This window comes from Cryptotermes secundus, unplaced genomic scaffold (genome assembly GCF_002891405.2).
Source record: "Cryptotermes secundus unplaced genomic scaffold, Csec_1.0 scaffold1379, whole genome shotgun sequence".
In the NCBI taxonomy this organism is placed as follows: Eukaryota; Metazoa; Arthropoda; class Insecta; order Blattodea; family Kalotermitidae; genus Cryptotermes; species Cryptotermes secundus.
The window spans coordinates 624,182-648,149 of record NW_019718634.1 but is presented as its reverse complement, the minus strand read 5'-3'; positions in this window follow the sequence as shown (position 1 = coordinate 648,149).

The window sequence follows — 23,968 nt, the reverse complement described above, 5'->3', positions numbered from 1 at the left end:
TGGAATGAAGATTGGCAGAGGAAACCAAAGTACTCGGAGAAAACCTGCCCCAGCGCCAATTTGTCAACCACAAATCCCACTTGACCAGACCGGGGATCGAACCCGGGCCGCTGCGATGGGAAGCCAACGACTTACCGCTTGAACTATGGCGCGGCTTAGCCTCATGCCTTGGCTTGTGATCAGAACAAGAACTTGGCCATCCAAATTCCCTTCCGGAAAAAAAAAAACGAACACGTGCGAACGAAACAGAAATAAACACACGCAACGTCACCGCGACACCTCACCCTACGCTCCGCAAGATTTTTCTGCCTTCATTAATATTATTTTAAATTTATATTGAAATTTGTAACAGTATTATAGAATTTTCCATGGGGAGAACAGGAATGCATATAGGGTATTGGTGGGAAAGCCAGAAGGAAAGAGGGGGTGGGTGGACAATATTCAAATGGATCTTAGAGAGAGAGGACGGGATGGTATGGATTGGATTGATCTGGCAGAGGATATGGGGCAGTGGAGGGCTCTTGTGAACACGGTAATGAACCTTCGGGTTCCAAAAAATGCTGGGAAATTCTTGAGTAGCTGCAGAATTGGCGGCTCCTCAAGGACTCAGCTCCATGAGTAAGTAATAATAAAATTTTCCAGCGGTCACACCGCAGTTCTTTACTGATCTTATATGTTTTTTTTATGCAATAAAGTCGGTGTTTTTTTTTGTACTATTTTGGTTATCCGAGAACATAACCCTTGATTATAACACACGAAATTTCCCTTTACGAGCTCTCTCACGGACTGCAACTGTTCGTAAGAGCGGGAACTCCCTGTATCAGTGTCACTACTCTGCATTTTCCTCTCATTTTTCAACTTGGAGATGGAAGCAGCAGGTTTCTCCGAAACGTTGGCAACGACACTGCAAATGCTCCACAGAGCAGCATACTACCTACCACTCCTCTAGCTCTCCAAGGCAAGCAACCTTTTCTGGGTGCGCTGTATCCCCCGGAGTGTCACCTGTTTGTACAGCAGATCGCGCCACTGTATTTATCACTGTCCATTGAATTCAATATACGGAAAGAGCAGGTGTGGAAGATATGATAAAACGCGTGTGATATATCTAGTCTGCTGCTGACGTAAATCCAAAGCAATGTCTTGTACCCGATCTTAGTATAATACACACTTTTCAGATGGATGAAAAGCTTGTCGCACAAAAAACATTTCATATATCACTTACAGAAAAATGTAAAATTCCTGACAAATAAAAATGTTGATCTCTTTGGCGATATACTCCTTAATATTAAGAAAATAACTAATTAACAAGGACCCTCAAAGGGAGGCAATCCAATTATCTACTTCTCTGGACTAAAAAAAAAATAACAAAATTGCAAAAAGAAAAAGACCACACATTAACACTATATATTGGCCGCGCCATAGCTCAAGCGGTTAGTCGCTGACTTCCCACCGCGGCGGCCCGGGTTCGATCCCGGGTCTGTATAAGTGGGATTTGTGGTGGACAAAGTGGCGGTGGGGCAGGTTTTCTCCGAGTACTTCGGTTTCCCCTGCCACTCTTCATTCCACCAATTGCTCCACAATCACCCTTACCTATCATCTGGGGCTGGTACAATAGGCCAGAAGTGGCCGCAGTACAAGGGACTTAGTCCCACCCCACTAGCAATAAAAAACACTATATATTAAGAAGACAATTTTTTAAAAAGAATTCTGCTTTAACCCACACAGACGCCCACTTCGGGACGATTCGTGAAATTATTTCTCAGAATGTCTGAACATACACTTTTGAGAAGATTTTGTGAGTGCCTCACCCTTAAAAATATCCTTGCGTCTCCAATGCTAACCAAATACGTTAACTTATTCCTGCCTACTCATGACTCAAGGTACGCGGGTTCAAACCCGGCGGAGGTCGTCGAATTTTTAAGGGCGGAAAAATTCAGGGAACAAGTCCTCCGGGAGGGACTTTAAGCCGTGGGTCCCGTGTCGTAGCTTTACGGCACGTAAAAGAACCTCATTTCTCCAAAGGAGGTCACTGAGCCAAATTAACGGACGTTTCCCGCCCAACAGCAGTCTCTAATACCTCTGGTAGATGGGGGAAGCATTATAGATACCTCTCAGCTAGTAGAGCCGGTCTCGCTGTCTGGGCGGGACTGATAGTAAGCACCAGTACCGGTAGGATATAGAGACTGGTAGAAATCATAGAGGGAAGCACAATGGACCAATACAGGTCTCAGTGCATGGGGAAACCCACCCTCTCCAATAACGAACTAACTAACCAAACAACTGACCAACCCAGCAGTTGTTTGTTCAACCCGTTTGAGGCGTTCTTAAGGAAGACACTGATCACCAATAATCGCGTGACAACTTTTCTTGCAAGTTAGCTAAAGCTGTTATATTTCTAACGGCATTTATTCCTTCGCCCAGAACAATCCTAGAACGGGTTTCATTTGAACAGACCATACAATTCATTCAAACACATAATCCATGGAGTGCCTCTTCAGAAGCTCATAGATCAGCTGGTCAAGAAATTCCACACCATTAACGGAACAAGACTTGCTGCAGAACTCACGGGAGCCTTGCCACAGGATTCTGTCCTGAGCCAGTTCAATCCACACCACATCCTCAAATCACATTTCTACAACCAGGCTTATTTATATAGATTATCCTATATTCTGTGTATACTCTCACTCGGTTTGTTTCTTGTTGGTTGCTTGCTCTGGCTTATTCTTCGACACTGACAATGGAGGCAATAATTTGCGCCGAAACTAATATGACGTTACTCTTCGTGAGAACGTCAAATCCAGCATCCAGACGCGATTTTTCTCCAGCTTTGGCGAGACACACCTACCGAACACTGCTCTCAAATTACCATTATCATGAAGTGGTAATGAGGAAAACTGAGCAAAGGAAGTAGTTTCACGGGTGAGGGACCAATGATCGATTCCTGTCTCCAGTCCTTATTTTCATTTTAAGATCCCTTTGTTCTCTTCTACTCACAGCCGCCTCTCTGTGACATCACTGGTTGTGATTGTCCTGAACAGTAGGCTCGCTCCCTCGCTACAGTCCGTCTTGGGAAGCTGCTAGCTAATAAGGAAATTCATTACTGCATTCTCAGGAGTCTGTAACTGGTCCCTAATCTAAGCCAGATGAATCCACTTCACACCTTCCCATCCTAGAGACCAGAGTGGGCCGTTAGCGAAAGAAAACACACAGGTTTCCTCAGCTTGCTTCACGCTGGGATCTAGCTTCGCTTACATTTTAACCCTGATGATGGAGGCAATATGTTCCTTCGAAATGTCAGTTGACTTTCACCGCACTATACGATGTTATGTGTAGTAAGATGAACCTCAGATTCAATATTACAAATCTTGTTCATGAAGGTACTGCCACCTCAGGTACGTGTATAAATTAACCAGGAATTTTACATATTGAGGGACTGAGGGAAACCACGAACAATCTCAGGCAAAATAACCGGTTTCCGGACCAAATGCGAAAAAGAAAAACGATTTTCTGTATTTGTTGCTAATATTAATATAACTGTTTTATTATATTCTGAAAATATAATAAACAGCATTGTTATTCTGAGAGATGAAGTGACAGGAGGTTGGAGAAAACTGCATCGTGAGGAGCTTCATAAATGCATATAGGATATTGGTGGGAAAACCAGAAGGAAAGAGACCACAGGGAAGACCAAGGCGTAGGTGGGTGGACAATATTAGAATGGATCTTAGAGAGATAGGATGGATGGTATGGATTGGATAGATCTGGCTCAGGATAGGGACCAGTGGAGGACTCTTGTGAACACGGTAATGAACCTTCGGGTTCCATAAAATACTGGGAAATTCTTGAGTAGCTGCAGAATTGGCGGCTCCTTCAGAAGGGCTCAGCTCCATGAGTAAGTAAGTAAGTAGTTATTCTGTTCAGCTTAAAATATAAAAATAAATAACATGTCATGACAAAGGACTCCGGATGAAATAAATATTACAAAGGAACACAGATTAAAGGTTCTCTTCCCATTGGTGAACGGATCTGAAAGAAAAGAAAACAGTCGAGAGACGGAGGAAGACTCAACTGTCTCACGAACTCACGAACTGTAGATGCGAGATATCGATTCTGTATCACAACTCCAGACTGCATTACGCGATTCAGGCAACTCAAAACCTGGATACAGTCTCTTGTTTTATTTGGATGATCCATTTCATGGTACATGCGCAGGTATCGGAAAGAAACAGGAAACGCATATTCACTGCTACAATTATCTTAAGTAAATCGCAAATATAATATTAATATAGTAAATTATTTTTATAACGGATTGTTGGGGAGGGGGGCAGGGTGTCCGTTGTCGCCTATGTCCGCTATAACCGAGTACTGAAGCGCACCATAGGACGCGCGGTATTACATGCAACAGACGCAGAAACTCACAATGTGATTACATAATGGTCTTTATATTCCTGCTCTTTTTTATATTAAATAGTTTTCTGGCTACAAAGCCTTAGTGCCTCAACTTACTTACTCATGGAGCTGAGCCCTTCTTGAGGAGCCGCCAATTCTGCAGCTACTCAAGGATTTCCCAGCATTTTATGGAACCCGAAGGTTCATTTCCGTGTTCACAAGAGCCCTCCACTGGTACCTATCCTGAGTCAGATCTATCCAATCCATACCATCACATCCTATCTCTCTAAGATCCCTCTTAATATTGTCCACCCACCTACGCCTTGGTCTTCCCAGTGGTCTCTTTCTTTCTGGCTTTCCCACCAATATCCTATATGCATTCGTCTTCTGCTTCCATTCGTGCTACATGCCCTGCCCATCTCATCCTCCTTGACTTGATCATTCTAATTATACTTGGAGAAGAGTACAAATTATGAAGCTCCTCATTATGCAGTTTTCTCCAACCTCCTGTCACTTCATCCCTCTTCGGTCCAAATATTCTCCTCAACACCCTGTTCTCAAACACCCTCAGTCTATGTTCCTCTCTTAATGTCAGAGACCAAGTTTCACACCATCTCTAAAAATTGTAGAAAGCCACATTTTGTGCGGTATATCCGGGTACGTTATAACGAGGGCTTACTGCAGTAATATGAAAAGGTAAACTAACGTAAGGTTAAGTTGTTGCCGTGCTTAACTAATTAAGCACTACACCATGAAGGCGTATGGGGGAGTGAATGTATAGATCCACGTTCTCTTGACCTAGGCAGTAGTTGGAGTTGAGTGGTCAGCTTCACGCCCCGACCACTTTACCCTCAGGTAACCTTTAATTAAAATAGGACGACGCAGAATGTGGGGCTTGGGGTACGGAGAGTGTATATGTACAATTAAGTGGCAAGAGTTGTTAAGTATGTACTGATTGTTTAGCACGGTGCATCTGTACTCTTGTGGAAATTGGCTGGACTTATGTATCTGTAAAGTAAATATTGTATTACTAATTCATGTGCTATTGTAACTACTTAGACTGCGGTCTGTTGTTAGTTGTATACGTAGGTGTTACTAGGCAAGAAGCATTATACAGAGTGATTCTAAATTACTGTCGGGGTTTCCGTGGCCTATAATTTTTAAACCGGAAAGAATAATAAAACTGCTTAAGGAATATGAAAATGTAACTCAAAAAGTTTTATTAACTATATAATCAAAGCCGCAGAATCCTAACCAACTTCAATATGATCGCCTTTCGCAGCACGTAAGCCACTGTACACTATACGTTGATAGAACGTGCTGCATGTTCACCATCCGAAATATCGATAAACATCTACCAGCCTACACGGCGTCACATACCGGAAAGAGATATTCATCATAGTCACCGCGTCTCGAGAATCTCCCCCCCCCCGCAATATATCTAAACGAGGTTAAAGAAATTATTTAAAGATCTTGCAGCCTCTGTCTTTTGCAACACAATTTTTTGTTGGCAGAGTCGCGAAGGCAAGATTTCCAAAGTTTAATTGCTTTCAAGCCCCCCCCTCCACCCTTCACTCCTGTCCTATCACAATGCACTTTCTTTGTCTCCACTCGGCCGCGTTCCAATCTGCGCGTCTTTCTATCCGTAACACTCCTGTCATTATGAACTCAATTTCATGTCAGCAATATTGAAAAAGTTCCACAGCAATTACAGGCGGGGGAAAACTTCGCACATTAACGGCATATAAATATATGACGAGCTGAAGTGGGAATGTTGCCAGACTACTGGATACAGGAAGAAGGGTCAAAGTTCGATTCCTGGTAGGTGCAGGGACTTTTCGGGTCCAGATCGGCCGTGGGTCCCACCCAGCCGCCTATTCAGCAGACATCCGAGGGGCTTATCCCCGTGGATCAATCAGCCGGTGTGAAAATCTGAAGACTGAATTCCATGCAGTATTGAGGTTAAGAATGCATGGAAGTATACCTCTGCTCCCCCATACGTCTTCATAACATGGATTCAAAGTTGGAGTCAATATGTTCCTCTGTATTGTTCGTGACCATCTACCAGACTTTATGGCGCCACATCCCACAAGACAGCGGTAAAAGGTAAAGCTATCCTTGTAACAGGCCGTGGATGCCCACATGGTTGTGAGACGTCGAGGCTCCCACATATTCTAGATAATCGGCTCACAGTGGTGAGGTTGTCGACCTTACGCGCCGGCCGCCCTTTACCACCTGGTGCTCATTTCTGTTAGAGGCTGAGTCGACCCCAGGGCCATAGTGGGGCTGGCAGGATTAGGTCAATTGAAAACCCCAATTACCTCTACAGGAATCGATGCAGACATATCGTCATGTGTTTCAGTGACTAAGATGCGGCTCTGCATTGGACCTTCACTAGTTGTAACTACAAATAATTTTAACACTCTCAAGATTACCGTAATTATAACACATAAATAAAGTCGTCTATATCTGCTTGCACTAGTCGTTGCTAGGTAACAGCTCTAAATAATGCCTATTCCTCTGCAAGGTTTTCCCTATCCGTTTCCTGGCAACAGGTTTTAACACAGGAACAACCAGAGCGAACCACGGGGAACAGCCCCCCGGTACCCACTGTATAGGAGGCGGGATGGGCCCCAGAGCACGTCTGGACGCTGTGGAAAAGGGAATTGAACCCCAATTTTTCTGTCACTATGCTGACTGAGCTACCACGGCTGATATGAAGTGGATGAAACGAGTATTAATTCAATAATTGACGTTCCAATTAAGCAATCGCGACACTGTGGGTCCTTATNGGGGGGGGGGTGGAATTTTAGATGAGAGAGACGTAGAAATAATTTTTTTCTCTTTTATATTTTTACACTGGGGGGTTAGAGCGAGCTTTGCTAATGTAGAGACATGTACTTATCTACGTGGAGTCCTTAAATAAGGAAGAAATAATAATAATAATAAATGACTTAAGTTTGTGTAAATTTTATTCTACTTGAGGAAATAAATTGGAGTCTCTTTCTTGGTTAAAATATAAAGGGGCAATTACATTCTCTTATACGAACAGACCGACACTGCATATCTTCTACATACGTGGATGGTCTAACGGTAATACCGTAGAATCCTGTCCGGGAACTGATCGGTTCGTTTCTCTGTCAGGACACCGACTATACTGAGACCAAACATTATCCATCGTCCTGTCTTTATCTAAAAGCACCGTCATGTTTATTTTTCAAAACAAAACGTTTCGGAGACTGGATTCTGCCTACGTCTTCAGGTAAAACCTACTAAGTTGGTCCCTAGGGACTAGCTTTATCGATTGGGCTCAACTCAATAGGTTTTACTTGAAAGCGGAGGCATAATTCAGTCTCTGAAACGCTGTGTTTTGGAAAAATAAACAGGACAGTGTTTTTATGTAAACAGGACGATGAATACGTCCCATAAACACAGTATCTGTATTAATGTACCATCTTCACAGACTCTTCTATGTTATAAACTGAGGTTTATCGTGGTCTTCCTCAGCTCCTACAGGCACGTGCCAGGATAGAAGCTTGACTTGACCACGACGGCTACAGATCCAGAGGTCCCGGGTTTGACTCCCGGCGCTACCAGATTTTCTGAGAAGTAGTGGGTCTGGAACGGGGTCCACTCAGCCTCATGACGATAACTAAGGAACTATTTCAAGGAAATAGCGGCTCCGGTTTAAAAAACACAAATTAACGGCCATGGAGATTCGTTGCACTGGCCACGCGACACCCTCTATCTGCAAACGTTGGCACTAAACTTCGCCTACAAGCGACGATCGCTCGGTCAGGAAAAGCTCGGACTAAAAGCCACGGAATTTGTTTTTTGTCAGCATTCATTCTAATCATGTCTTATGGTCGACGCCAAGTATCCCTCGATACATTCAGTGCTATAACTTTGTATCTATTTTCATTTCGCAGAAATTAATAAACAATGACGGGAAAAGCGACCTCAGTCTCAGGATTACGCAACATGACAAGAAGTGGCGTTGCTTTTTGTGTTTTCAATACGGTTAGGAAGAGACAATATCAGTGTCTGTTGTTTGGGAAGCAACTGGTCCAAAGAGAGCGAGCTGAAATAAAAATCAAAGAAGGGGAAGAGATATTTAAGAAAATAAACCACAGTTGAAAACGGAGACAGAAAGGCAATAGAACAGATATTTAGAGGAAGCTCAGAGGAAGTGCAGATGATGCGAAAAGGTACACGACCTAGCAAAAAAAAGGGGGGTAGGGGTGAAATGCCACCCTCAGAAAGAGTTCAAGTCCCCCCCCCACTTCACCCTTTCACCCTTCAGACATTTTAAATAAATCGCAAAAGATAAAACCCAAGCGGGAGAGAGAGCTCGGGCCATTTGAGAGCGAATGAAAGTTTTTATCAGAATTCTGGAGTCAATTTTAAGAAGTTAAAAGTAGCAGCCATGGCTCGTAGCTGAACTTAAAATTGATTATACTATTCGAGATAAGGGAAACAGCAAAGGCTTTGCTGTCTTACTCGGAAACCAATTTGTATTACGACAACGGCCGCTCTCGCCGATCGACTTACTCCAGAGGGTGGGTTGGCTGTTCTCTGCACTTGACGTACAAATCCTTTGGTTGCCACATCAACGCACTGAAATACTGCCACGTGTTAGTGACTAGACACGGGGCTTCAATTGGTAATTTGATCTGTTAAACACTTATAACTCTCGTAATTACAAAGCATTATAACGCTTTCGCTAATTCACGCACCCGACTTTTGAGTGTGCTTTGTCTTCAACAGTCGTTGCCTGGTAACGGGTACCAACAGTGTTACTTGCTTACATACTGACGTCCTTACGGGTTTGCGAGTCAAAGTCAAAGATATGTTACGACCAACGGTCAGTTGGCTGGTCTGTCTTGGTGTCAAGCGCCCCATCTGGGACCCAAGATCACATTTTTATTACTGTCCGACAGTTGTGGGTTTGTTGGTGTGGGGCGCCTTCTCTGACGAGAGGACGGGCCTGTCACTTACAACTGCTGCTGGTCCTCGATAGCACAGTTATTCATGGCTTTAGTCTCCTCGAGATCCATAACCAAGATTTCTATTCTCTCTTAGTCACAGTCAGAGTTACTTTACGACTAGCGGTTTACCGCCAATCAGTTCGTCTTGGCGTCAGGCCCCTTGAGACTCACGACCACAGACATTTTCTATTGCAACTGAACCTTTGCAGTCATAGTCCTTATGTAACATCCTCCCTGAAGAGAAGATGGTGTTGTCTCATGAATAGGCTTAGCCTTTCATCAAGTGTACGTATCGCGCTTAAAGCATGTTATTGAGAATTATTCCCTCTGCACTACACACACCTCCTCTGTCAGTGCAGGCTTTGCAGATATCGTTTCTAACAATGTTCCGAACTATATCAGCGGCCGTTGCCTAGCAGTGGGTTAGGTATTATGTGTTTATCAGGCCGTTACCACGCAACGGACCGAGCTTCAGATTACTTTATGCAGTTGAAGGATTTGAGGTACTCACAGCTGTGGCCATGAAGAGCACTGTTTTCGGGGATGTGGGGCCGTGTGGTTTACTAACGTGCTGCATTCTGCACAGGACACTAGATGGCTCGCAATTTGGTCCGTATGGACAGCGTGTGGAGGAGAACAATCTCTTACCTCCCCCGGGGGAATCGAACCCACGCTTCTTGGGCGTCTAGCCCGATCTAATGTTTGTTAGCTTAATTCATGTTAGATTTAAAACTATGTTAGGTAAGTAATTTGCATTGTAATGACGCAAATGGAGAAAAAGTTTTGTGTTTAAGGGGTTAATTGGGGTCGTCAAAAGCATTACAGACAAAAGTTTCTTAAAAATTAATTACGAATATGTGGAGCACATTTTTTAAATAACCTGGAGATCAAGTCAGTGACAGAGGACAGACAGACGGAATGGCGATTGAGTGTTTAACGCGCGTAGCGATGGAAACAGAGGCGGGAAGAGAGATACAAAGATGTAAAAGAATAGAAACCACGAGAGAAAGGAAGAATTAAAGAAGCAAGAAATGAAGGCAGAGAAGGAGAAACGAGAACAAGCAAAAAGTTAAATAGAAGAAAATGAAAGATATATGAAGGAAGGTCGAAAGATGTACAACACAACAGATAAAATAAAGCAAAGAAATATGGAAAGACAAGGGAAGGAAAAAGAGAACCAGAGAAAGAAAAAATAAAATGTTAGCTGAGAGAGTAACACAAGGCAGGAAGTAACAAAAGAGAGAGAAATACAAATGTTAATGACTTACAACGTCAGTTTTTTTTTATTATTATTTTTATTGCTAGTGGGGTGGGACTAAGTCCCTTGTACTGCGGCCACTTCTGGCCTATTGTACCAGCCCCAGATGGTAGGCGAGGGTGATTGTGGAGCAATTGGTGGAATGAAGATTGGCAGGGGAAATCGAAGTACTCGGAGAAAACCTGCCCCAGCGCCACTTTGTCCACCACAAATCCCACTTGACCAGACCCGGGATCGAACCCGGGCCGCCGCGGTGGGAAGCCAGCGACTAACCGATTGAGCTATGGCGCTGCCCTACCTCAGTCAGTGATGATGCAGACTCAGATGTCTCTTGCGACTTTCTTTCGTCACTGCTGAAGAACTAATGAAGAGAGAGAGAGAACAAAATCGAGACTAAAGAATTAGATTCTGATAGAAATGGAAGAGAAAAGTAAGAGATAGAAGATGAAAAGGTACTGCTCTCCCTGTACCAGGCCGTGGAGGCCTGTGAGACGTCGAGTCTCCCATATTTCCTCGATAATTGGCTCAAAGATGACCATGAGGTTGTCAGGCTTACGTGCCGGCCGCCCTTTACCCCCAGGAAGATTCCTGGTACTCATTTCTGTTAGAGGCTGAGTCGAGCCCAGGGCCATAGTGCGGCTGGAAGGATTAGGTCAATTGGAAAATTCAATGACCTCATCGGGAATCGAACCCGCGACCTTCCGGACTGTAACATAATACCTCAACCAATTACGTTACCGCGTACCCAACGGAAGGAAACAGATAATTATTTTTCCAAATGAGAAAAGATGGCTAAAAATTGGACACGGAAGGAAGGAGAAAGAAAGAAAGAGGAGCAGAACAAACTAGAGAAATTAACTGGGAAAGAAAGAAATACATGCATGGGAAAGAAACATGGCACAAGGGAGGGAAAGCGGTAATGTTAACGAGAGTTTATAACATAAAATCCGTGGAATTTTCAACGGGAATTACTTTAGTTAAGCATCAAAGTGAGGCAATGCTGAAGCACGTGTCCTAGCTCAGGCGGTTAGTCGCCGGCTTCCTATTGAGACGGCCGAGGTTCGAGCCCAGGTCAAGCCATGTGGGACAAAATGGCACTGGGACAGGTTTTCTCCGAGTACTTCGGTTTCCCCTGCCAATTCTCATTCCACCGAATGCTCCGCTCTCGTCATCGTCCGGGGCTGGTACAGTAAGCCAGTAGTGGCCGACGTACCAAGGGGACTCAGTCTCACCACACGGAACTACAGAAAAGAATATTCATCACAGAAAAGCTATGAACTATGCACAGTAGAAGAGACAAACATTTGCGTAAAAGGCGATCAATTTGTTGCAAAGTACGTTCATTACTAAATTAATTCGTTCGTGGCGGTGAAATTTGGAAACTGTGATGTTGCAGCTCCGGCGATTAGGCGCTCACTTCTCACCACGGAGTCCGAAGCTCAGATCTCGGCCACGTCATGCGAGCGTCATAGCGGAAGAAATGGCACTGGAGAGGGCTCCATCTCACAGTTTCATCGGTTCTCCCCTGCTACTCAACATTCCACCATTGTCATCACACTCATCTATCACTGTCTCGTGAGGCGTGACGTAGACCTGAACAGGCAGCACATTATCAAATCGTCGTTTTCCTTAGTTTGGGGACTTCATAATCAGATACGGCGTTTGGTTAATTATGAAACGAGGAAACTGATAAATAAAATTGAGGATAATTTTCTTTTTTAACTAAATTTCAAACATACATACACATGAACAAAACGCAGGTAAAGTATCCATTAATCCAATTAGGGAAGGATAGGGTAAAGTAGGGTAGGGTAGGTTAGGGTTAACGCATTATACAGTGGTCTGGGAACTGTCGTAGAGGGTGTTCAGAGGATGGGTCCGATGTGTGAAACGGGTTGAAATAAGCATGTTACCAACATTCCATGAGTGCCTGTCTCTTATATACACCAAATTCTAACACAGAAGCAGTAAGGAGCTCAACCAAAATGGGGTGGGGGGGGGGAAGACAAAAAGGAGAGACAGAGATGCATGATTCTACTTGCAAAGGCAAATGGACACCAGCAATGCGAAATTACATAGTCCTAACAAACAGAAAACGGGTGGGGGGAAGGAATTCGCTTGCCAAATTTCCTTTGTTTCTATTCGGTTTGGGGGATAAAAAAGGGAGGCGTATAATTGTGAGGAAGGGGGACTTAATATCACGCTTGTTACAGGATCAAAAGAACACAAAACTTTGCTTGTAATCAGTTTTCGGTGCTGGAGACGCGAATTTCTTTTTTTCTTTTGTCTGTGATCCTTCTCTGGTCTGTCTGTCTACCTATCGAAGTTGAAACAATTGTAGAAGTAGCATTTAAAGGGGGTTCCGAGGGTAAATCTGTGATTTCCTTGATATATAACAGGACTGTAGCACTGATTCAATTTGCTTGGAAATTTTATGGCGTTGCTTAACAAAGCGATCTCCTTTGATATCGGTTATCGGATTCTGAAAACAATTTTGGTCCGTTATAAAAGTAGATCGAGGGCTGTAACAGAATATCAAACCGGCATCTCCCACACAGAACAATCTGATATTCCATTACTTAATCTAATTATTACGTGAACGGTGAAGTTCATGAGATAGGCCTAGGCCCATTGGGGCTGTAGTGCCAAGGAAAAAAAATCTATGTGTTATACTAGCATATTGCACGGTGAAATTTCAACGGGAAATTCTTGCAGGTCTCAGACTGTATTCATGTCGCAATGACCGATTCCTACACATCATAGCGTTTGAGATGCAATTTAGAACCACAGCTTCACTGAATATTGCAAGAAGTTCTGGAGAAAACAGCCACAGTTATACCAACATACTTAAGTTGACAGAGTCATAACGTAACATTAAGCTATGCTGATGCCTAGTGGTAGGCTATGAACATTTTAGGCAAAGCTGGACACAGCCGTTGTTTACAAGAGCCCGGAACGGAATCCTACCTTGAGACAGATGAATCTACTTCACACACACTCACGTCACATTAATTTGAGATCAACTTCAATATTATCCTCTCATATACACTTCATATTCTCTTCCGCTCATGTGTTCTGTCTATAATATTCCCACATATATATAAAGGCGGAAGGTCGCGGGTTCTATTCCCGTGAGGTAATTGGATTTTTCAATTGACCTAATCCTTCCAGCCGCACAATGGTCCTGGAGTCGGCTCAGCCTCTAAGAGAAATGAATACCAGGAATTTTCCTTTGGGTAAAGGATGGCCGGCGCGTAAGGCTGAGGCACTACTGACGTCATAGGTGGAAAATTCTCCAATTTGCTCAGTGGGTGCACGGAGACCAGTTGTATCCATAACAGGACAACAGACAGCTTTGTTCTTTAAAACGTTAGCAAGAAATAAAGCATCAAGATGATGATGATAATAATTGGTCATATCCGTTAATCGGCAATTCGATCTATCGACACCTTCAAATTACCTCCTGTCCGATCAACTACGCAGGCGCAATAGCCATGTTTACAAGCTCAGTCATGTCTGCGATCCATTCTGGAAGAGCAGTCTTATCAATGTCCGCTGTTTTCCATCGCATTTTGAACATTTTTGAATAAAATTAGCGACAAAACGGGCCATAACAATGAACAGCAAAACAAAAGTTAAAATTTGGTTATTTAACCAACCAATCGCTGATCGAGAACTTTTGATGGAACCAATTAAAGCCGATTAATGGGGCATGAGCGTAGAAGTCGATATATCTCAGTCGGGCTTGACGGTTGAGGCTCGATTCCCGGTAGGGGCCAAGATTTTTATGTTCACAGCGTCCAGACCGGCTCTGGGGTCCACACAACCTATAAAATAAGTACCGGAAAGCGATTTCCCCGGGGTAAAGCGTCTGGAGGCGTGAAGCTGTCCACTCACCTCAATCTAATCCCGAGGTCAATAATGGTGGAGCTATACCTCCACTCCCAATAAGTTTTCAATGTATAGTTTTCATTAATTAAGCATACTGAGACCTTTAATGGTGCATGAGCGTGGTGGTACCGCTGCTGCTGTTGCTACTGCATGGCAGGTTACATGTGAAGTGATTAAGTACTTCTGTTCTTTTCACGAAAACTGAATCGTGACGCGGACACTCAAACACGGTAAATTGTGACTGTCATAGCGACACACAGACGTGTGTCCACTCCATTTGTGTCAGAAACTTAAGTAAGCCTCCATCTATTGCCTGGTCACAACAAAAGGTACATTGTAAGTGACAGACGGGAGTTCTGAATTGAACGCGAAATGGATGAGAAAAATTGTTCGCTGTTTCTTCTTATTCCCCGGACCAAATCTCGAGCAACAATACGCTCGGCTCTCACTGCCCGTCCTTCCCCCAGCGCCTTGTTCTCTTTGCTCAGAGCTTCACACGAACAGGGACGCACAAAATATACCGTTACAAACACTGTCTTTACGGGTCCCTAAAAACTTTGGCCTCCATTACAACAGATGCCCAGTCTCCTCTGTTACTGGCATTTGTCTTCACATCTTAAATGTCAGCTCTCGTAAATCATTCTCCACATCTTCCAGCCTTCAACCGTTCCTTCTACTTTCTGGTTTACTTTCGTTATATTCGCTCCCCTTCTTTCGTACATTCTAATTAGATACATCAACCTCTTAATATCCACTACCATATCAGTGGGCTTTTATTGTCACGATTTAGGTGTGTGACTATAGACGGGGTATGGATTCATGAATGAATTTATTGATCACTGACACACACCACTCGGAACTACAAGTAATTACAACGCTATCCCTGATTTCCACACTTTACAAATCACTACACGCTAAGTCTACTCAGTCTTTCACTAGTCGTTTCCTGGTAACGAATCTTAACATTGCAGAGTCTTCAGCTTCTGTGGTCACGCCGTTGCCCGCTGGTTAATACCCTACAACTGAACAAATTGTTCCAACTGTCCTGGTTACAGCGCCAATGCTAATCTCCACAATTCACCACAGCACGCGCTAAGCCCTTTTCCAGCCTGCTGTGTCTTTATCAGCCGTTCCCTGACAATGGCTTCTAACATTGGAAATTCTTCACGCACTCATATCCTATCTTCACGGCCTCCTGTGCAGAACTCAACTCTCAACCGAAAAGTAACTGGGCGACCCCAATTGTGTTCTTTAAAACCCTTTTGCACGGACCGAGTAGAAAACACCATTTCCAACAGTAACTGTATCGCTATAGAGACTTGTCTACAGTGCCGTTGCCTAGCAACGGGTCTATAAGCAAGAATATAATTCCCAAACACATTTGACCTAGTTTTATACATGAAGACTGATATGTTGCACTTGAGCGCTTCTCGACAGTGCTCATGAAGATTACTGGCTCTGGAATGTGACGCCATACAGTCTGGTAGATACGGCACTTATCTACTATTTGAATGAATGCGCGTGAGTACTAAATTAGAGAGAATAAGAAAGGAAACTGTCGTGGCCTGATCTGAGAAGATTTCCTGGCATTTCCCTCGAGGGACTATAACATCTGTCAGGTTAGTCGGTGTGACAGACGGGATTCGACCGGACAAGTCCCGAATAAAAGTCAGCCAACTTGGCCGACACTATAACACCATATCCCAGGAGACAATAATATCATTTAGATGAATCACTCAGTTATCTGCTGCTTATTTAACGACGCTGAGAGCATATAGCGTCCAGCTGCAGGACGAATGAAGAGGACACGGCTTTAAGATACTAACTAACTAACTGATTCCATGGAGTTGAGCCTCTATTGACAAGTCGCCAGTTGCTCAGACATTCAAGTGTTTCCCCAAATCTCATGACCGCGAAGGTTCATTACCGTGCTCACAAGAGCCCTCCACTGGTCCCTATCCTGAGCCAGATCAATTCAGCCCATACCATCCCATCCTATCTCTCTAAGATCCATTTTAACATTTTCACCCAACTACGTCTTTGTTTTCCTAGTTCTCTCTTTCCTTCTGGCTTTCCCGTCAATATCCTATATGCATTCCTCTTCTCCACATTCGTGCTACATACCCTGCCCGTCTCATCCTCCTTGACTTGATCATTCTAATTATACTTGGAGAAGAGTACAAGTTATGAAGCTCCTCATTATGCAGTTTTCTCCAACCTCCCGTCACTTCATCTCTCTTCGGCCCAAATATTATCCTTCGCATTAAGATTTTATTAAGGGATACTTCTGGAAGAGCTGAGGTAAACTATAAGAATCCTGATTTACCATTTCTGGTGTCCAGACTGAGATCCCAATTCGAAACAAGAGTGGTATGAACTCAACCACGACTTTCAGTGGGCCGCTAATTATGCGAGATAAAGGCAGAGTTGTCCCAAAGCCTAAGCAAGCACCATGACATGAAGATGTATGGGGGTCGAGGGAGGGAGGTGTTAAGCTAGACGAATTGTTAACCTCGAGTCTAAATGACAGTGGTCAGCTTTACCCTCGGGGACAGCGCCTTCTGTACCTATTGGATTAGAGGCTGGGCGCACTCCAGAACTGGTCTGGGCGCTGTGGACAAGAGAGAAATCCCTTGTCCCTCTCGGGAATCGAATCCTGAGCTCCCAATCTTCCAGACTGTGGACTAGTCGCTACACATCATGCATTAGTCTAGCGTCAATCGTGCTGAAATGTTGATGGAGAGGGGGGCGGTGCGGTAGGGTGAACATGAGCAATTCTGCTGCGTTGCGGCCCTTTCATCTTACCGACCGTGTCACGCGCACCACAGGGTAAGTAGGTGACCTGGATGGAACAATCTCGCCGGAAGAGTGACCAAAAGGCGCAGAAATAAATCAAAATTACATACAATGCCAATCAAGTGGCCATTCACCGACGAATAATTCAGCAATTAATAAATTAACCATTTGCAATGCAGTACAAACTAAATATAACGCGTGCTTTACAATAAAAACGCTCTGCATTCTGCCCACAGAGTGTATCTGTGTGTTCCGTATGGTTCTCACAGTAAACAGCGACTGTTTCCCTAAACAGCATTAACCGGTTGGGCTTTGTAGCGGAGACGTAATGTATTTTCTGTGAGGTACGGACTAAATTGCTATATATATTCTGCCCACAGAGTGTATCTGTGTGTTCCGTATGGATCTCACAGTAAACAGCGACTGTTTCCCTAAACAGCATTAACCGGTTGGGCTTTGTAGCGGAGACGTAATGTATTTTCTGTGAGGTACGGACTAAATTGCTATATATATTCTGCCCACAGAGTGTATCTGTGTGTTCCGTATGGATCTCACAGTAAACAGCGACTGTTTCCCTAAACAGCATTAACCGGTTGGGCTTTGTAGCGGAGACGTAATGTATTTTCTGTGAGGTACGGACTAAATTGCTATATATATTCTGCCCACAGAGTGTATCTGTGTGTTCCGTATGGATCTCACAGTAAACAGCGACTGTTTCCCTAAACAGCATTAACCGGTTGGGCTTTGTAGCGGAGACGTAATGTATTTTCTGTGAGGTACGGACTAAATTGCTATATATATTCTGCCCACAGAGTGTATCTGTGTGTTCCGTATGGATCTCACAGTAAACAGCGACTGTTTCCCTAAACAGCATTAACCGGTTGGGCTTTGTAGCGGAGACGTAATGTATTTTCTGTGAGGTACGGACTAAATTGCTATATATATTCTGCCCACAGAGTGTATCTGTGTGTTCCGTATGGATCTCACAGTAAACAGCGACTGTTTCCCTAAACAGCATTAACCGGTTGGGCTTTGTAGCGGAGACGTAATGTATTTTCTGTGAGGTACGGACTAAATTGCTATATATATTCTGCCCACAGAGTGTATCTGTGTGTGCCGTGTGGTTCTCACAATAAACAGCGACTGTTTCCCTAAACAGCTAACGCGCAACCCACGGGCGGTTATAGATACGTAAGAAGCAACAGTAGACTGATGATTCTTGCGTGGCCTTTAGTCCACAAGCGAACTATACCGACCGAGCGAACGCCGATTGCCGGCGAAGTTAGTGCCAACTTTAGAGGACAGAGGGTGTCGCGTGGTTAGCGCAACGGATTCCCATGCCCGTTAATTTCGGTTTTCTAGACCGGAGACTGATGATTAGTAGAGAAACCCGAGGGAACTCGTAGAGAAACCTGCTCCGGTGCCATTTCATCCGCCATGGACCTGACTTTAGAGACTGTAACCCAGAGTCTAAACGCCTGAAACAAAAAATAACCTGAATTACTCGTACGACTCTTGTTATGGGATGGGCAGTGTTTGCATCGAAACATGGACTTCCGTTTCTTGCAGGAGGAAGATGCGTCCTGTCTTCTTTTTGTAATGGAAGCGTGACGAGATCTGGGGGAGGGGGGTTGAGGGGTGAGGGAGCGATCATCTGTCCAAGGTCCTTTTTACTGAAAGAACGCATTCAGAAATTCAAGATGTTCAGGAAGGACACAAAAGGATATTTCTCTTCTCATATCTGAAGAGCCTTCCTTTTCTTTATATTTTTCCGAAACGCATTATCTCAAAACGTCAATAGTTAAGTGGGTAAGTGTATTCACTCCTTTCTTCCGACTCCATATAAAACTCTTTGCTTCTGGCAGACGAAGTTTCGAGACTTGCGCAGTAATCCAGTTGTCTTCTAACATGAGAACAGACTCCAAAGAAATAGAACTGATCCCAGGGACGTCGAAAACCCTCTGCCAGAGCGAAGATAATCCTTCCGTAACGCTGTTTCTCAATTTGGGCCGACTTCATAAAGATCTCATACTATACTCCATCCACCATACGAACGAAGTTGACTGACAGTCAGTTCGTGGCACAAACCGTTACCTCGCCATTAGAAACGTAGGTAAAAAGTAAAGGTATCCCTGTAACAAGGGTTGTGAGATGTTGAGGTTCCCACATTTTCTAGACAATTGGCTCACAGGTGGCGGTGAGGTTGCCAGCCTTACGCGCCGGCCGCCTTTTACCCCTCAGGATCATTCTTGGTACTCAGTTCTGTTAGAGGCTGAGTCAACCCCAGGGTCATATTACGGCTGGAAGGATTAGCTCAATTGGAAAAATCTACCTCATCGAGATTCGATACCGCGACCTTCCGGCTTGTAGCATAGTGCCTCAACCAACTATGCTACTGCGTGCCCCCCCCCACTAGAAAGGCACTACATTTTTTTCTGGTACTCCCAAGCCTATGGGAGGTTCAAACATTCCTACATAGGCCTTTCCTTAAGTAATTTTGCGTACACGAAGTGTGACGTAAGCTCGCTCGTAGAGCAGATGAACTGTATCACACTTCGTCCGTGTTTCCTTACAGACAGACGCAATTTGTCTCTGCTTCTGTGTCTTGTTGTACGACGCTCTGGGCAACTGAATCATATTGTTATATCCCAGAATATGGATCTCCTTTTATTTTCTAATCGACGTTTGTATACCGTATCTAAATCGTTGTATTCACATCAACTTCTAACCTATGGATTTACATTTAATAAGGTTCGTTAGACTAAATCCACGTTGGTGACAAAGTGTGGCCACAGTGCGAACATTTATGGAAACTTCTTGTCTATGAGAGGTCAGCACTGTACGGGAGGCTGTGAAGATAGAACCTGAGCGCGTGAAACTGAAGAGTCTCCACTGTTAGAAGCCGTTACTAGGGAAGGGCTGGTGAAGATACAGCAGACTAGAAAAGCCTTAGCGGGTGGTGTGGTGATTTATGAATTGTGAAGATCAGCGATGGCGCTGTAATTTCTTGTAGTTCTGGGTCGTGTGTATAAGTGGTCAATAAATCCATTCGCCAGCCCAAACCCCGTCTATAGTCACACAATATACAATATAACGGCACTTACGCATGAATATCTTTCGGAAATATATAGTGTTCTGAATGATGAATTCAGGTTGACGGCAGTGGTGCGCGCGCATGATGTTGATGTGTGTGCGGGTGGAGATACACGGTTTTCATTGAGTACTAGAACTACTACTGATACATCGGTAGTTTCTCATGACAACGATCTCGGTAGTCAGTCAACTGTTTAGGTTTCAACGTCCGGAATATAACATGGCGTTCTGTGTCTGCACATCGCACAAACAATGACTGTTTTCCATTCAGTTTTATCGCGTCCCACCACAATGGCGCTGAGGTCGCGTCACTTCACGTGTTGTTAAGTTAATAATTCTGAGGTAGACAACCTGTCTGTTTTACCTTCAAAATACTAGACCAGACAGAAAGGGCTCTACCTGAATTTTGGGAACACAAAATTTCCAAATGCATTTCTTTGTGTTGATTACATATATTTTAATGAAATTTTGAGTAGAAATAATTTTAAAATATATTCTTAACTCTTCTCTGACAGAACACTGAGGTGTAGAGGCAACTTTATGGAGACTTTCGTTTTCAATCTCTGACACACTACCTATCATGACTCGGATTTGTCGTCGTTTTCCTCAGGTCCCCGAAGCAAATGTCCAGACATTACCTAATAACGTCTCGCAATCTTCCTTTCGAATCCTTTCCAATTCATTTATCAACCTATAATTAACCGCTATGTAGTCTAGATATTTGGCAACATCGCAATATAAGCATATGAGCACGTGACAGAATATCAAAATGTTTCATTTGTAACAAAAGCCCTGTAGCGGGCAATTAGAATACCTTGGTTCTTTCTGAAACATAAGTGAACATTTAATTTCACTAAATTAATTCTTACACAAGCGGTCTCCGCGAAAAATGATTTATTTTACTTCAAGAATCTTCTTTCATTGTCTTCCGGTAGCGATATACTGTTGTAATTCGCATAAAGTCATATAGTAAATGCTCGCTAATCCGAATTAATGAAGCGAAACGTAGCCAGAAAAGAGAAAAAAATATTTTGAAAACAAATAAATGGAAAATTTAATAATATAGGTTGTGCTGGCACCCAAAATCCTGCACCTACAAATACCAGGGAGCTGTGGGCGGCTATCCAGACGGCATGGCTCAACATCTCTCCAGAGGTCTTCCGTCCACTTGCGGAATCAGTGCCACGTCGAGTTGCTGCACTTCGCCGGGCTAGAGGGGTCCTACACGATACTACGTACCTATCCCATGCCGTCTGGCACTTCAGTCTAAATAAAAAAATATCACTGTGGAGCCTTTATTTATAAACCATAAAAAAGACAAGAAAAGACAAGGTTCTCCTTCAGCCAGCTCAAGCCAATCTTGGATATTTCCTTGCGCGGTTTCAGTCTCTCCAGCTGCCCTAAACACAGTCTGAGAGTCCTTTTGTTCCTAAATCCCACGTGTCTTTTAAAGTACGCACTCAACTATGACAGCTCAGTTGGTATAGCGACTAGCTACTGACTGGACCACCGAGGGGTAGGAGTTCGAGTCCCGGTAGGGTAAAGAATTTTGTCTTCTCCACGTCGTCCAGACCGGCTCTGGGTTCCACCCAACCTCCTATCCAATGGGGCTATTTAGCCGGGGGTAAAATGGCCAGGGCGTGACGCTGACCACTCACCTCCAACTAGTGCCGAGGTCAAGAAAATGTGGATCTATACATCACTCCCCTGTACGCGTTCATGGCGCAGTGCTTAATTAAGGATAGGGGCAACTTTACCTCACCTTTACATCCCGGAATGTAAAATTGTTCATAATCGCGGCTGTGAGAAGCCCAGACCCTAAAAAAACACGAATGAGTCATGAAACGAGTTTCATGGCGACGCCGAATCATGGGGCAATAGACAACCAGTGTTTAACAATTCATCTATGCCTTGTTCAAGGCTTAGATCCATTTACATGACCTTTTCATCCTTCATATGAATACCAATGTGGCACATATTTAATATATTATATAATGCAATATGTCCAATGACATATGAAAAACAAATATGAGATTGACGTCACAATAAAGAGAAAATTAATGTGTTTCCCCTGCTCATGAACAGTTTTAACAATGAAATGTGTGTGTTGCTTATTTGAGTTATGTAACGGTAATATTGACCTTCGTGAAATAACATACATATATATTCGTCTACATGAAGGTTAAAACAGCATGACCGAAACGTTTATACAAAAAAATAGGAAGGCCATTGTTATTCCGGATGTTTCATTGTTGCTTTCAGGTATCGGTGGCATCTCAATATATGAAATGATGACAATCTAGACTAAACTGGATATCAAAACTGATCTAAGTACCAAAAGCATGATCTTCTGGGACGTAACGTGGACTGGTACAAGTTCAATCATGTTTCGCAGGAAACTGCTATATCCATCTTCAGGAATGAAGACTAAGCCATGTAAGTAACCAGCAAGGCTCTGCTTTCCACCTGCTTCTTGTTGGTTTGTTGCTTTACTTACTTTCCGACAATTAAAATTAAGGCAGTCTATTCCTCCGAAACGTCGGTAAATGGGAGGATGCAGAGCGATATATGTAACATCTCTTCCGAAAATATTCATTAATTGTGAATTCTACCCAAACTGTCGGGGGAACGCGGTAACGTAGTTGATTGAGGTACTATGCTACAAGTCGAAAGGTCGCGGGTTCGATTACCGATCAGGTCACTGTTTTTTTTTTCAGTGACCTAATCCTTGCAGCCTCACTATGGGTCTGGGGTCGACTGAGCCTCTAACAGAAATGAGTACCAGGAATATTCTTGGGGGTAAAGGGCAGCCGGAACGTAAGGCTGACAAACTCACCGCCATCTGTGAGCCGATTGTGGGAGCCTCGACGTCTCACAACCCTATGGGCCTCCACGGCCTATTACAGAGATAGCTTTAGCTATTTTTAGTCAAACTGTCTAATATGAAGTATCACTTTCATACTACGATATTCTGGACGATGACACCGCATAGTTTGGTAGATAAGCGACCAGTGTCTCAAAGAAACATATGCTTTCGTTTTCAGGGCTGTTGGATTTAAACTTTCTACAAGTTATATTGAAAATTCCGACGCTCTGAGCACGTGCTACATTAAATTCATGGATAACCTTCGAATTATGCGTCCATTTTATCCGCTTTGAATTATAAAGCGGCGCTATGAAGAAGCTCCACTACATGCCATACCTCAGGCTGTCAAACACTGGTTTCTCACTGCGCAGACTAGGGTTCAATCCCGGGTAATTTTATGTGAGATTCGTGGGGGTTGAAATGGCACAGAAGAACGTTTTCCTCCGAGTTTCTTCTGTTTCCCCCCGCTTATCAACACTCCGCCATTGCTCTATACCCTTCTATCACCGGTTCCTGAAGTTCGCGATAGCCCTGAGCAGGCAGCGCATTATCACATCTTCTGCTTCCCCTTGCTAATCAACACTCCGCCATTGCTCTATACCCTTCTATCACCGGTTCCTGAAGTTCGCGATGGCCCTGAGCAGGCAGCGCATTATCACATCTTCTGCTTCCCCTTGCTAATCAACA